The sequence below is a fragment of the Hyla sarda genome, chromosome 4 (assembly GCF_029499605.1).
Source record: "Hyla sarda isolate aHylSar1 chromosome 4, aHylSar1.hap1, whole genome shotgun sequence".
Classification (NCBI taxonomy): Eukaryota; Metazoa; Chordata; class Amphibia; order Anura; family Hylidae; genus Hyla; species Hyla sarda.
In genome coordinates this window covers 400,503,667-400,515,832 of record NC_079192.1, presented here as the reverse complement: position 1 = coordinate 400,515,832, position 12,166 = coordinate 400,503,667, and positions in this window count along the sequence as shown.

Here is a 12,166-nt window from a genome sequence, read left to right as displayed (position 1 = left end):
CTGATCAGGATCGCTATCACAACAATCTGAGTCAGAATAGTCAAAAGATGCGTAGAATTCCTACCGCCTGCTGTGTACATGTGTGCGCCTAATCTGCAATCCAGCTCAGTGCCATCCGCCATCTTGTGGAGCACATGGTTGCTGCACTTCACGTGAATGTTGAAAACTGTTTCTCTACACTGAACTGTGTTACCTCACCTGTCTAAGCTGCTGTTCGTCTTCTTAAAGGGGTACTATGGCGCTAAGACATCTTATCCCCTATCCAAAGGATAGGGGATAAGATGCCTGATCGCGGGGGTCCCGCCGCTGGGGAGCCCCGTGATCTTGCACACCGCACCCCGTTTAAAATCAGTCCCCGGAGCGTGTTCGCTCCGGGTCTGATTCCTTTCGACCATGGGAACGGAAGATCGTGACGTCATGACTCCGCTGCCGTGTGACGTCACGCTCCGCACCCTCAATGCAAGCCAATGGGAGGGGCGTTACAACTGTCACACCCCTCCCATAGACTTGCATTGAGGGAGCGGAGCGTGACGTCACGATCTTCCATTCTCATGGTCGGGAGCCAGAACCTCCAGCGCTGCCGGAAGCAGATACAGGTGGGTGCTTCGTGCTATACTGCGGGGGTCCCCAGTGGCGGGACCCCCGCGATCAGACATCTTATCCCCTATCCGTTGGATAGGGGATAAGATGTCTAGGGGTGGAGCACCCCTTTAACCCCTTAAGGACCGGGGGGTTTTCCGTTTTTGCATTTTCATTTTTTGCTTCTTGCCTTTAAAAAAATCACAACTCTTTCAATTTTGCACCTAAAAATCCATATGATGGCTTAATTTTTTGCGCCACCAATTCTACTTTGTAATGACGTCAGTCATTGTGCCCAAAAATCTACGGTGAAACGTTAAAAAAAATCATTGTGAGACAAAATTGAAAAACAAAAACGCCGTTTTGAAACTTTTGGGGGCTTCCGTTTCTATGTAGTACATTTTTCGGTAAAAATGACACCTGATATGTATTCTGTAGGTCCATACAATTAAAATGATACCCTACTTATATAGGTTTGATTTTGTCGGACTTCTGGAAAAAATCATAACTTCATGCAGGAAAATTGATACGTTTAAAATTGTCATTTCTGACCCCTATAACTTTTTTATTTTTCCGTGTATGGGGCAGAATGAGGGCTATTTTTTTTTGAGCCGTGATCTGAAGTTTTTATCGGTACCATTTTTGCATTGCTAGGACTTATTGATTTTTTCATGATATAAAAAGTGACCAAAAATGCACTATTTTGGACTTTGGAATTTTTTTGCGCGCACGCCATTGACCGTGCGGTTTAATTAACGATATATTTGGACATTTCCACACACGGTGATACCATATATGTTTATTTTATTTTTTTGGGAAAAGGGGGGTGATTCAAACTTTTAATAGGGAAGGGGTTAAATGATATTTATTCACTTTTTTTCCACTTTATTTTTTGCAGTGTTATAGCTCCCATAGGGACCTATAACACTGCACACACTGATCATTTTTATCCCATAGGGACCTATAGCACTGCACACACTGATCATTGTTATCCCATAGGGACCTATAACACTGCACACACTGATCATTATTATCCCATAGGGACCTATAGCACTGCACACACTGATCATTATTATCCCATAGGGACCTATAACACTGCACACACTGATCATTATTATCCCATAGGGACCTATAACACTGCACACACTGATCATTATTATCCCATAGGGACCTATAACACTGCACACACTGATCTTTCACATTGATCACTGGTTTCTCATAAGAAACCAGTGATCGATGATTCTGCCGCTTGACTGCTCATGCCTGGATCTCAGGCACTGAGCAGTCATTCGGTGATCGGACAGCGAGGAGGCAGGTAGTGTCCCGCTGTCCTGTAAGCTGTTCGGGATGCCGCGATTTTGCAGCGGCTATCCCGAACAGCCCACTGAGCTAACCGGCATACTTTCACTTTAGACGCTGCGTTAAAAGTTGAAGGCCGCGTCTATGCTGCACGCCATCAATGCCACGCGATATTAGCCACGGGTCCCGGGCAGTTGTTAGAGGCCGGGCCTGGCCCGCTATGACGGCCATGGCCCTGCGTTATAGATCGGGAGCGGACACATGATGTTCCAGTACGTCATGTGTCCTTAAGGGGTTTACCCCTTAAGGACTCAGCCCATTTTGGCCTTAAGGACTCAGACAATTTAATTTTTACGTTTTCATTTTTTCCTCCTCGCCTTCTAAAAATCATAACTCTTTTATATTTTCATCCACAGACTAGTATGAGGGCTTGTTTTTTGCGTGACCAGTTGTCCTTTGTAATGACATCACTCATTATATCATAAAATGTATGGCGCAACCAAAAAACACTATTTTTGTGGGGAAATTAAAACGAAAAACGCAATTTTGCTAATTTTGGAAGGTTTTGTTTTCACGCCGTACAATTTCTGGTAAAAATGACATGTGTTCTTTATTCTGAGGGTCAATACGATTAAAATGATACCCATTATTATATACTTTTATATTATTGTTGCGCTTAAAAAAAATCACAAACTTTTTAACCAAATTAGTACGTTTATAATCCCTTTATTTTGATGACCTATAACTTTTTATTTTTCCGTATAAGCGGCGGTATGGGGGCTCATTTTTTGCGCCATGATCTGTACTTTTTTTTGATACCACATTTGTATATAAAAAACTTTTAATACATTTTTTATAATTTTTTTTTTAATAAAATGTATTAAAAAAGTAGGAATTTTGGACTTTTTAAATTTTTTTTCGTTCACGCCGTTCACCGTACGGGATCATTAACATTTTATTTTAATAGTTCGGACATTTACGCACGCGGCGATACCAAATATGTCTATAAAAAAATGTTTTTTGCGCTTTTTGGGGGTAAAATAGGAAAAAACGGACGTTTTACTTTTTTATTGGGGGAGGGGATTTTTCACTTTTTTTTTACTTTTACATTTTTTTTTACACTTGAATAGTCCCCATAGGGGACTATTCATAGCAATACCATGATTGCTAATACTGATCTGTTCTATGTATAGGACATAGAACAGATCAGTATTATCGGTCATCTCCTGCTCTGGTCTGTTCGATCACAGACCAGAGCAGGAGACGCCGGGAGCCGCACGGAGGAAGGAGAGGGGACCTCCGTGCGGCGTTATGAATGATCGGATCCCCGCAGCAGCGCTGCGGGCGATCCGATCGTTCATTTTAATCGCGAACTGCCGCAGATGCCGGGATCTGTATTGATCCCGGCACCTGAGGGGTTAATGGCAGACGCCCGCGAGATCGCGGGCGTCGGCCATTGCCGGCGGGTCCCTGGCTGCGATCAGCAGCCGCGATCAGCCGCGCATGACACGGGCATCGCTCCGATGCCCGCGGTTATGCTTAGGACGTAAATGTACGTCCTGGTGCGTTAAGTACCACCTCACCAGGACGTACATTTACGTCCTGCGTCCTTAAGGGGTTAAAGGGGTACTCCGGTGAACTTTTTTTTTTTTTTTTTAAATCAACTGGCGCCAGAAAGTTAAACAGATTTGTAAATTACTTCTATTAAAAAATCTTAATCCTTCCTGTACTTATTAGCTGCTGAATACTACAGTAGAAATTATTTTCAGTTTGAAACACTGAGCTCTCTGCTGACATCACGAGCACAGTGCCCTCTGCTGACACCTCAGTCCATTTTAGGAACTGTCCAGAACAGCATATGTTTGCTATGGGGATTTCCTTTTACTCTGGACAGTTCCTAAAATGGACAGAGATGTCAGCAGAGAGCACTGTGCTCATGATGTCAGCAGAGAGCTCTGTGTTTCAAACGGAAAAAAATTTCCACTGTAGTATTCAGCAGCTAATAAGTACAGGAATGATTAAGATTTTTTAATAGAAGTAATTTACAAATCTGTTTAACTTTCTGGCACCAGTTGATTTAAAAAAAAAAAAAAAAGTTTTCACCAGAGTGCTCCTTTAACCCCTGAACGACGAAGGACGTATATTTACGAAGACTGCTCGGTGCCTGGGATCCAGGCAGGAGCAGTCAAGCGCCGATAAAACTGATACACGCCAGTGATCAGCATGAGAGATCAGTGTGTGCAGTGTTATAGGTCCCTATAGGTGTTAATAAAGGTCATTTAACCCCTTACCTAATAAAAGTTTGAATCACCCCCCTTTTCCCATAAAAAAAAAAAACAGTGTAAATAAAAATAAACATGTGGTATCTCTGCGTGCGTAAATGTCCGAACTATAAAAATATATTGTTAATTAAATCACACGGTCAATGGCGTACACGTAAAAAAAATTACAAAGTAAAAAAAAAAAAAGCATTTTTTAATGGTATAAAAAGTGACCAAAAATACGAATAAAAAGTGATCAAAAAGTCCAATAAAAATAAAAATGGTACCGATAAAAACTTCCGATCACGGCGCAAAAAATGAGTCCTCATATCGCCCTGTACGTGGAAAAATAAAAAAGTTATAGGGGTCAGAAGATGACATTTTTAAACGTATAAATTTTCCTGCATGTAGTTATGATTTTTTCCAAAAGTGCGACAATATCGAACCTATATAAGTAGGGGATCATTTTAACCGTATGGACCTACAGAATAATAAGGTGTAATTTTTACAGAAATATGCACTGCGTAGAAACGGAAGCCCCCAAAAGTTACAAAATGGCGTTTCTTCTTCGATTCTGACGCACAATTTTTTTTTCAATTTCGACGTGAATGTCTGGGTAAAATGACTAATGTCACTGCAAAGTATAATTGATGACGCAAAAAATAAGCCATAATATGGATTTTTAGGTGGAAAATTGAAAGGGTTATGATTTTTAAATGTAAGGAGGAAAAAACAAAAAGTGCAAAAACTGAAAAACCCTGCGTCCTTAAGGGGTTAAGGCAGAACTCCGCATTTCTGAACTGCTGGAGACTAGTTCTCATAGATCCACCTCAACCAAGCGCACTGCACTTTCTTCTAGATCCTCTCGTTCCAGAAATTCAACATTAAGCGACAAGCTAATAGAGGCCCGCACTGATGCTGAAGCTAAAAAGGCGCAAAGCTCTTTTAGCAGAAAGCAAGCAGAGGTAGAAGCACAGCAGATTCCCAAATAAAGATTCTGCAAATGGAAAGGGAGGAAGCAGCTTCCCTGGCAAGGCTGAAAGTCCTTGAACAAGCATTGGGACAAAGCACTAATTCGGACTGTCTTATCCCAGCAGAAATGGAAGATCCAGTTGAACGCACCAGTGAATACGTACTAAGGCATAACATTTGCAAAGAGATACAGAGTCATCTCCTACTAACAGTGTTCTGAATCTCAACGCCATATGCCTGAGCCTCTTCCATTCTGCAACACAAGTACATCTATGCAGAAAACCACATCTACGCCTACTAATAACAACGTGACTTCCGGTGACAAGCTGCAACTCAAGCCACAGCCATCACAAGTCTTAGAGACTACACCACAGTTAAAAGGGTACTCCAGTGGAAAACTTTTTTTTTTTACATCAACTGGTGCCAGAAAGTTTAACAGATTTGTAAATAACTTCTAATAAAAAAATCTTAATCCTTCCAGTACCTTTTGGGGGCTGTATACTAAAGAGAAATCCAAAAAAAGAAATGCATTTCCTCTGATGTCATGACCACAGTGCTCTCTGCTGACCTCTGCTGTCCATTTTAGGAACTGTCCAGAGCAGGAGAAAATCCCCATAGCAAACATATGCTGCTCTGGACAGTTCCTAAAATGGACAGCAGAGGTCAGCAGAGAGCACTGTGGTCATGACATCAGAGGAAATGAATTTCTTTTTTGGATTTCTCTTTAGTATATAGCCCCTAAAAAGTACTGGAAGGATTAAGATTTTTTAATGGAAGTGATTTACAAATCTGTTTAACTTTCTGGCACCAGTTGATTTAAAAAAAAAAAAAAAAAGTTTTCAACGGGAGTACCCCTTTAAATGCTTATGCTACATCATTTCACCCCGGTAAACCTCACCCTACAACACCAGAGAACTTTCACCTTCAAGGGGTTCCACAAGTTACTTTGGTACTAAAGAGTGAGAAATCAGATTTGAATGACTTTGCCAGATATATGGTACGCCATGAGCTTGTTAACACTAGCCTCTCAAGGTTTGACGAGTGTGCAGAGAGCTACAGGGCCTGGAGATCAACCTACAAGGCTGCTATTGCTGATCTCAACCTTACTGCTAAGGAAGAACTTTATTTGCTCATAAAATGTCTGGGACCAGAATCTGCAGATCGTGTTAAAAGACTGCAAACAGTACACGTTGTCCACCCAGATGCAGGTCTTACTGCTGCATGGGTAAGACTTGAGCAAACCTATCTCTGAAGCCATAGAAAGCGCTCTATTCAAGAGACTGCAAAACTTCACAAAATTAGTAAACAAAGACGGAAGCTGCAAGATCTAAGTGACCCCCTCATGGAGCTAGAGTTGGCAAAGACAGATCCACGTCTACCTGGACTAAGCTTCCTGGACACCGCTCATGGTGTCAACCCAGTGGTGTCTAAACTGCCATACGGCCTACAAGAGAAATGGGCACAACAGGGCTCAAAGTATGAGACTATAACATATCTTTTCCTCCGTTCTCATACTTTTACTTAAGAAATGTCGTGGGCTTAGGGCAAAGACTTTACAAGAGCGCGTGGAGATTCTCCAGAAACCTGGAATATGGTTCAAGTGCTGTGCTTCTTATAGCCATCTTGCTAAAGACTATAAAGTCGTCATTAAGTGCACAGAATGCAGTAGCGACAAACACTTTACAGCTATGCATTATACTCCACTTCCAGACAAACTACAGCAGTCACCTACCTCCTTCCCTCCCTCAAGTCATGGTGGGGAGCAACAAGGTCATGCTCCAGCCAAAGATAATGTTCCCTCTTCATGCACAGAAGTCTGTAGAGAGGGCTTGGATCACAAATGCTGCACCAAGGTATTACTAGTCAAGATATACCGGAAGGACCACCCTGAGAAACCTACTAGGATGTATGCCATAATAGATGAAAAGAGCAATAGATCCCTGGTTAAGCCTAAATTCTTTGAGATCTTTGGGAGAGAGGGTCACGCCACACCGTATACTCTCAGAACCTGTTCTGGTCGTGTAGAGACCTTTGGCAGAAGGGTCGATGGGTTCATGGTCTCTCACATCAAGGGGGAGAGGGCATACCCCTACCAACATTAGTTGAGTGTGACCAGATATCAGACAAAAGGGAAGCGATTCCGACTCCAGAAGCCGCAGATCACCATCCTCACTTAGAGAGATTCCTACAATGGACACGAGTGCTGAAATTTTGGTCCTGCTAGGAAGAGACATTTTCAGAGTACATAAAGTACGTGACCAGTGTGATGGACCTGACAGCGCCCCCTTATGCACAAAGACTTGACCTAGGCTGGGAAATAGTGGGCGATGTATGCCTGGGCAGGAAGCGTACATCATCTGATATCCGCTCCTTCAAAACTTACGTGTTGGGGAATGGACATGCCTCCCACTTCAAATGATTCCCTCACCATTATGAAGTAAAGGAGAAGCCTCTTGACATCATCCAAGTACAGCATGTTACTCCTGTCCTTTGTTATGACAACCTAGGTGCTGCAGTGTTTAGTACTACAAGTGATGACAACAAAATAGCCTTGTCAGTTGAAGACAGAGTTCATCAAAATAATGGACAAAGAATTCTTCCAGGATGAGTCTAACAGCTGGGTCGCGCCATTACCTCTTCGTGCTGAAAGGGCCAAACTCCCAACCAATCGCGAACAGGCTCTATCCAGATTCAATTCACTTCAACGAACACTAAAGAACAGATCTGAAATGATGGATCACTTCATAACCTTTATTTAAAGGATTTCTGACAATGATCACGCTGAACTAGCGCCACCACTTCAAAGACACGATGAGAGCTGGTACCTGCCTTTCTTCGGAGTGCATCACCCACGCAAGCCTAAACAAATCAGGGCAGTATTTGACTCCAGTGCCAAGTATCAAGGGGTATCCCTGAACGATGTTCTACTCGCGGGCCCAAATCTAACAAACAACCTGGTAGGTGTACTTATGAGGTTTAGAAGAGAGCCAGTTGCAAAAACTGCCGACATTGAGCAAATGTTTCATTGCTTCATTGTACACAACCATAAGAACTTCCTAAGGTTTCTGTTGCACCGTAACAACAAGGACAATGAGATCATGGAATGCCACATGAAAGTACATGTATTCGGGAATAGTCCCTCATCCGCTGTTGCAACATATGGTTTAAGAAGGACTGCCCTTGTTGGAGAAAAGGAGTATGGTGTGGACTGTCGACACTTTGTTTAGAGAGACTTTTATGTAGGTGATGGACTTAAGTCTTCACCTACAGATGAAGAAGCCATAGATCTGCTCCAAAGGACACAAGATATGCTCTCTGAGGCTAACCTCAGACTACACAAGATTGCCTAAAATAATGTTGCCATTATGAAAGCCTTTCAAATTGACAACCATGCCGCAGGGTTTAAAGATCTAAACCTGGGGATGGACATGCCACCTGAACAGAGTAGTCTGGGCCTATGATGGGACTTATGAAAGGACACCTTCGGCTTTCAAGTCAGCTCTGCAGACAAGCCATTTACCAAGCGTGGTGTTCTGTCAGTAGTGAACAGCCTATACGATCCAATGGGATTTGTGGCTCCCATCACCATACAAGGCAAATCCTTGCTTAGACAGTTCTCAGAGACTATTAAAGATTGGGACACTCCACTGCCAACAGGCAAGCTTTCCAAGTGGGAGTCCTGGAAACAATCTCTACGTGCCTTAGATGGAATCCATATACCACGCTGCTTCACCTCAGCTTCCCTTGCTACAAGTCAGAGAAAAGAGCTTCACATCTCAGATGAATCTACTGAGGCCATGGCAGCTGTTGCCTACCTCAAGGTAAGAGACTCTTCTAATCAAACCCACATAGGGTTTCTGTTTGGGAAAGCTAAGTTAGCACCTTAGCAAGAGCACACAATCTCTAAGCTTGAACTTTGTGGGACTGTTCTATTTGTAGAAATTGCAGATTTTATACTACGTGACCTGGACATACTGATAGAGGACACCAAATTCTACACAGACAGCAAAGTTGTTCTGGGCTATATATATATATACCAGACTAAACGTTTCTATGTGTACAAAGAATCAGGAAATCATCTAAACCCGAACAATGGCATTATGTCCCATCTGAAATGAATCCTGCAGATCATTCCGCCAGGCCAGTGCCTACAAGTGCCTTCACTATTTCTTCTTGGATAACAGGTCCTGAAGTCCTGTTGGATCATCCAGAAGAAACCACAGCTGATGTCTTCAGTATTCTAGAACCTGACAAAGATCCAGACACCCAAACTATCCGTACCCCAGCTACTCTGCTTACCCAGAAGCTTGGGTCCAATCCTGTTCCACCTGGAAACTTTAAATCAGGAAATCTTTGCTATGACCAGTGGAAACATGTACAACACCTCGCCAACTGCTTCTGGAATCGTTGGAAGATGGAGTATCTTTCTACTCTGTAAGGACACAGGAAATGGCAACGCCTGAACCCTAACATAACAATTGGAGATCTCATTCTGCTCAATGATCAACAAGCCAAAAGAATACAGTGGCCTATGGGCTTATTGTAAAGAGCGTTCCTAGTGATGACAGTAAAGTACGCAAGGTGGAGGTGAAAGTTGCAAGTAAAAGACTGTAAAGACTTTCATCAGACCTATCACGTTGCTTATTTTGTTCTTGCCCTTTGGAGAATGAATTTGCTTGTGTATGCTGCTGGTTCCTACCGTTGACTTGAAGAAAGTATTGAACTTTATTGTTATAACTTTAAGTCTTGTTGCATTATTTGCATGTTCTTCTTTATGTCTTCCAGGTTCTCAAGACATCAAGCAAATTGCACTGTTTATTTTCAATTGTAAAACTACGGTTATGGTATAAAATAGTGACATTTAAAATGCCAGACGGGGAGTGTGCTGTTACACAGTTAATATTCTCATTATTGTAGATGGAATTCACATAGTTTATTCTTTGATCCATTTCCTATGGATTTTTCTATGGTTAGTTATTGTGGCCTTTTTGGTAATGCTCATGTTTCTCTCTCCTGAAAGCTATGACTCATTTCCTTTTAGGTAACCACACCCCTGCTTAGTGCATCACTTCCTGTGTCATGGCTGCCTGCATCTGCCACATGTAACAGGGACTCATGTATTCTGCATGCTAAGCTAAGGAAAGCATCAACTTTTGACCGCATAATACTGAATTCCATTAATTCTGCTGTATTCATGTTTGGTGTATAGAATAAACCAGCTTGTGGATGAAAACAGTATTGGTGAGTTCAGTTATCTGATAAGGATTGTCCACAGTGGTTATATCTGCTTATACAGGCCAGACATAGAGGTCTTACAAGGGATAGATCAATATCACAACAATCTGAGTCAGAATGTATATACGTGTGTGTGTGTATGTATATATGTATATATATATATATATATATATATATATATATATTTATGAAATATGAGGCATAGAGCTGGGGGGCCTTTAACTATATATGTAAAGTACAGGGTGGCCATTTATATGGCTACACCTTAATAAAATGGGAATGGTTGGTGATATACTAATGTGCCACAAACAGGAAGTTAATATGTGAGAGGGGGGGGGGGGGGGGGTGACCATGGCGGTCAGATCGGGAGACCTTGGGGGCCATTCAACTGGCCCACGATGACCAATCCACTTTCCAGGAAACTGTTCATCTAGGAATGCTCACACTTGACACCCATAATGTAAGCAAGATGGTGACCACCACATTATGGGTGTCAGGTCCGAGCATTCCTAGATGAACAGTTTCCTGGAAAGTGGATTGGTCGTCGTGGGCCAGTTGAATGGCCCCCAAGGTCTCCCGATCTGCCCCTCTTAGACTTTTATCTTTGGGGTCATCTGAAGGCAATTGTCCATGCTGTGAAGATACGAGATGTGCAGCACCTGAAACTACGGATACTGGAAGCCTGTGCTAGCATTTCTCCTGCGGTGTATATAGTAGTATATAGCAGTGTATACGGATACTGGAAGCCTGTGCTAGCATTTCTCCTGTGGTGTATATAGTAGTATACAGCAGTGTATACGGATACTGGAAGCCTGTGCTAGCATTTCTCCTGCGGTGTTGCTATCAGTGTGTGAAGAGTGGGAGAAGAGGGCTGCATTGACAATCCAACACAATGGGCAGCACATTGAACACATTTTATAAGTGGTCAGAAACTTGTAAATAACTCAAGAAAGAATAAAGTTACGTTAAAACCAAGCACATCATTGTTTTTCTTGTGAAATTCCCAATAAGTTTGATGTGTCACATGACCCTCTTCCTATTGAAAAAAGAAAAGTTGGTTTCAAAATAGCCGACTTCAAAATGGCCGCTATGGTCCCCACCCATCTTGAAAAGTTTCCCCCCTCACATATACTAATGTGCCACAAACAGGAAGTTAATATCACCAACCATTTCCATTTTATTAAGGTGTATCCATAGAAATGGCAGACTGTGTGCTGATAATTTGTAGGAGCATCACGTTTATTAAATGGTCGCTAGGCTTTTAGTTTTTTTTTTTTTTTTTTCTGAGTAGAGACACATTTACTGAAATTTCACTCTACACATACACACCAAAAAGCTAAGATAAGTCTGGGCTGATGGATTTTTGTGACTTTTTGGTGGTTTTGTGGAAAGGTTGGAAAAGTAGGCAAAAAAATAGGAACTTTTATAGCGCTGGATCCCTTCCAAAGCAAAAAAAAAACTTGTAGGATGAAGCAGTTTATAATATAATCTATATTCATAACACATGCACGCGTTTGTGGTCCGAATTGGCCCCTTTCTCAAGATAAATGATGCACTTTTATCCTGAGAAAGGGGCCAATCCGGACCAGAAACGCGTGGATGTGTTATGAATAAATAGATTATATTATAAACTGCTTCATATCCTACAAGTTTTTTTTGCTTTGGAAGGGATCCAGCGCTATAAAAGTTCCTATTTTTTTTGCCTACTTTTCCAACCTTTCCACAAATCACCAAAAAGTTGCAAAAATCCAGCAGCCCAGACTTATCTTAGCTTTTTGGTGTGTATGTGTAGAGTGAAATTTCAGTAAATGTGTCTCTAC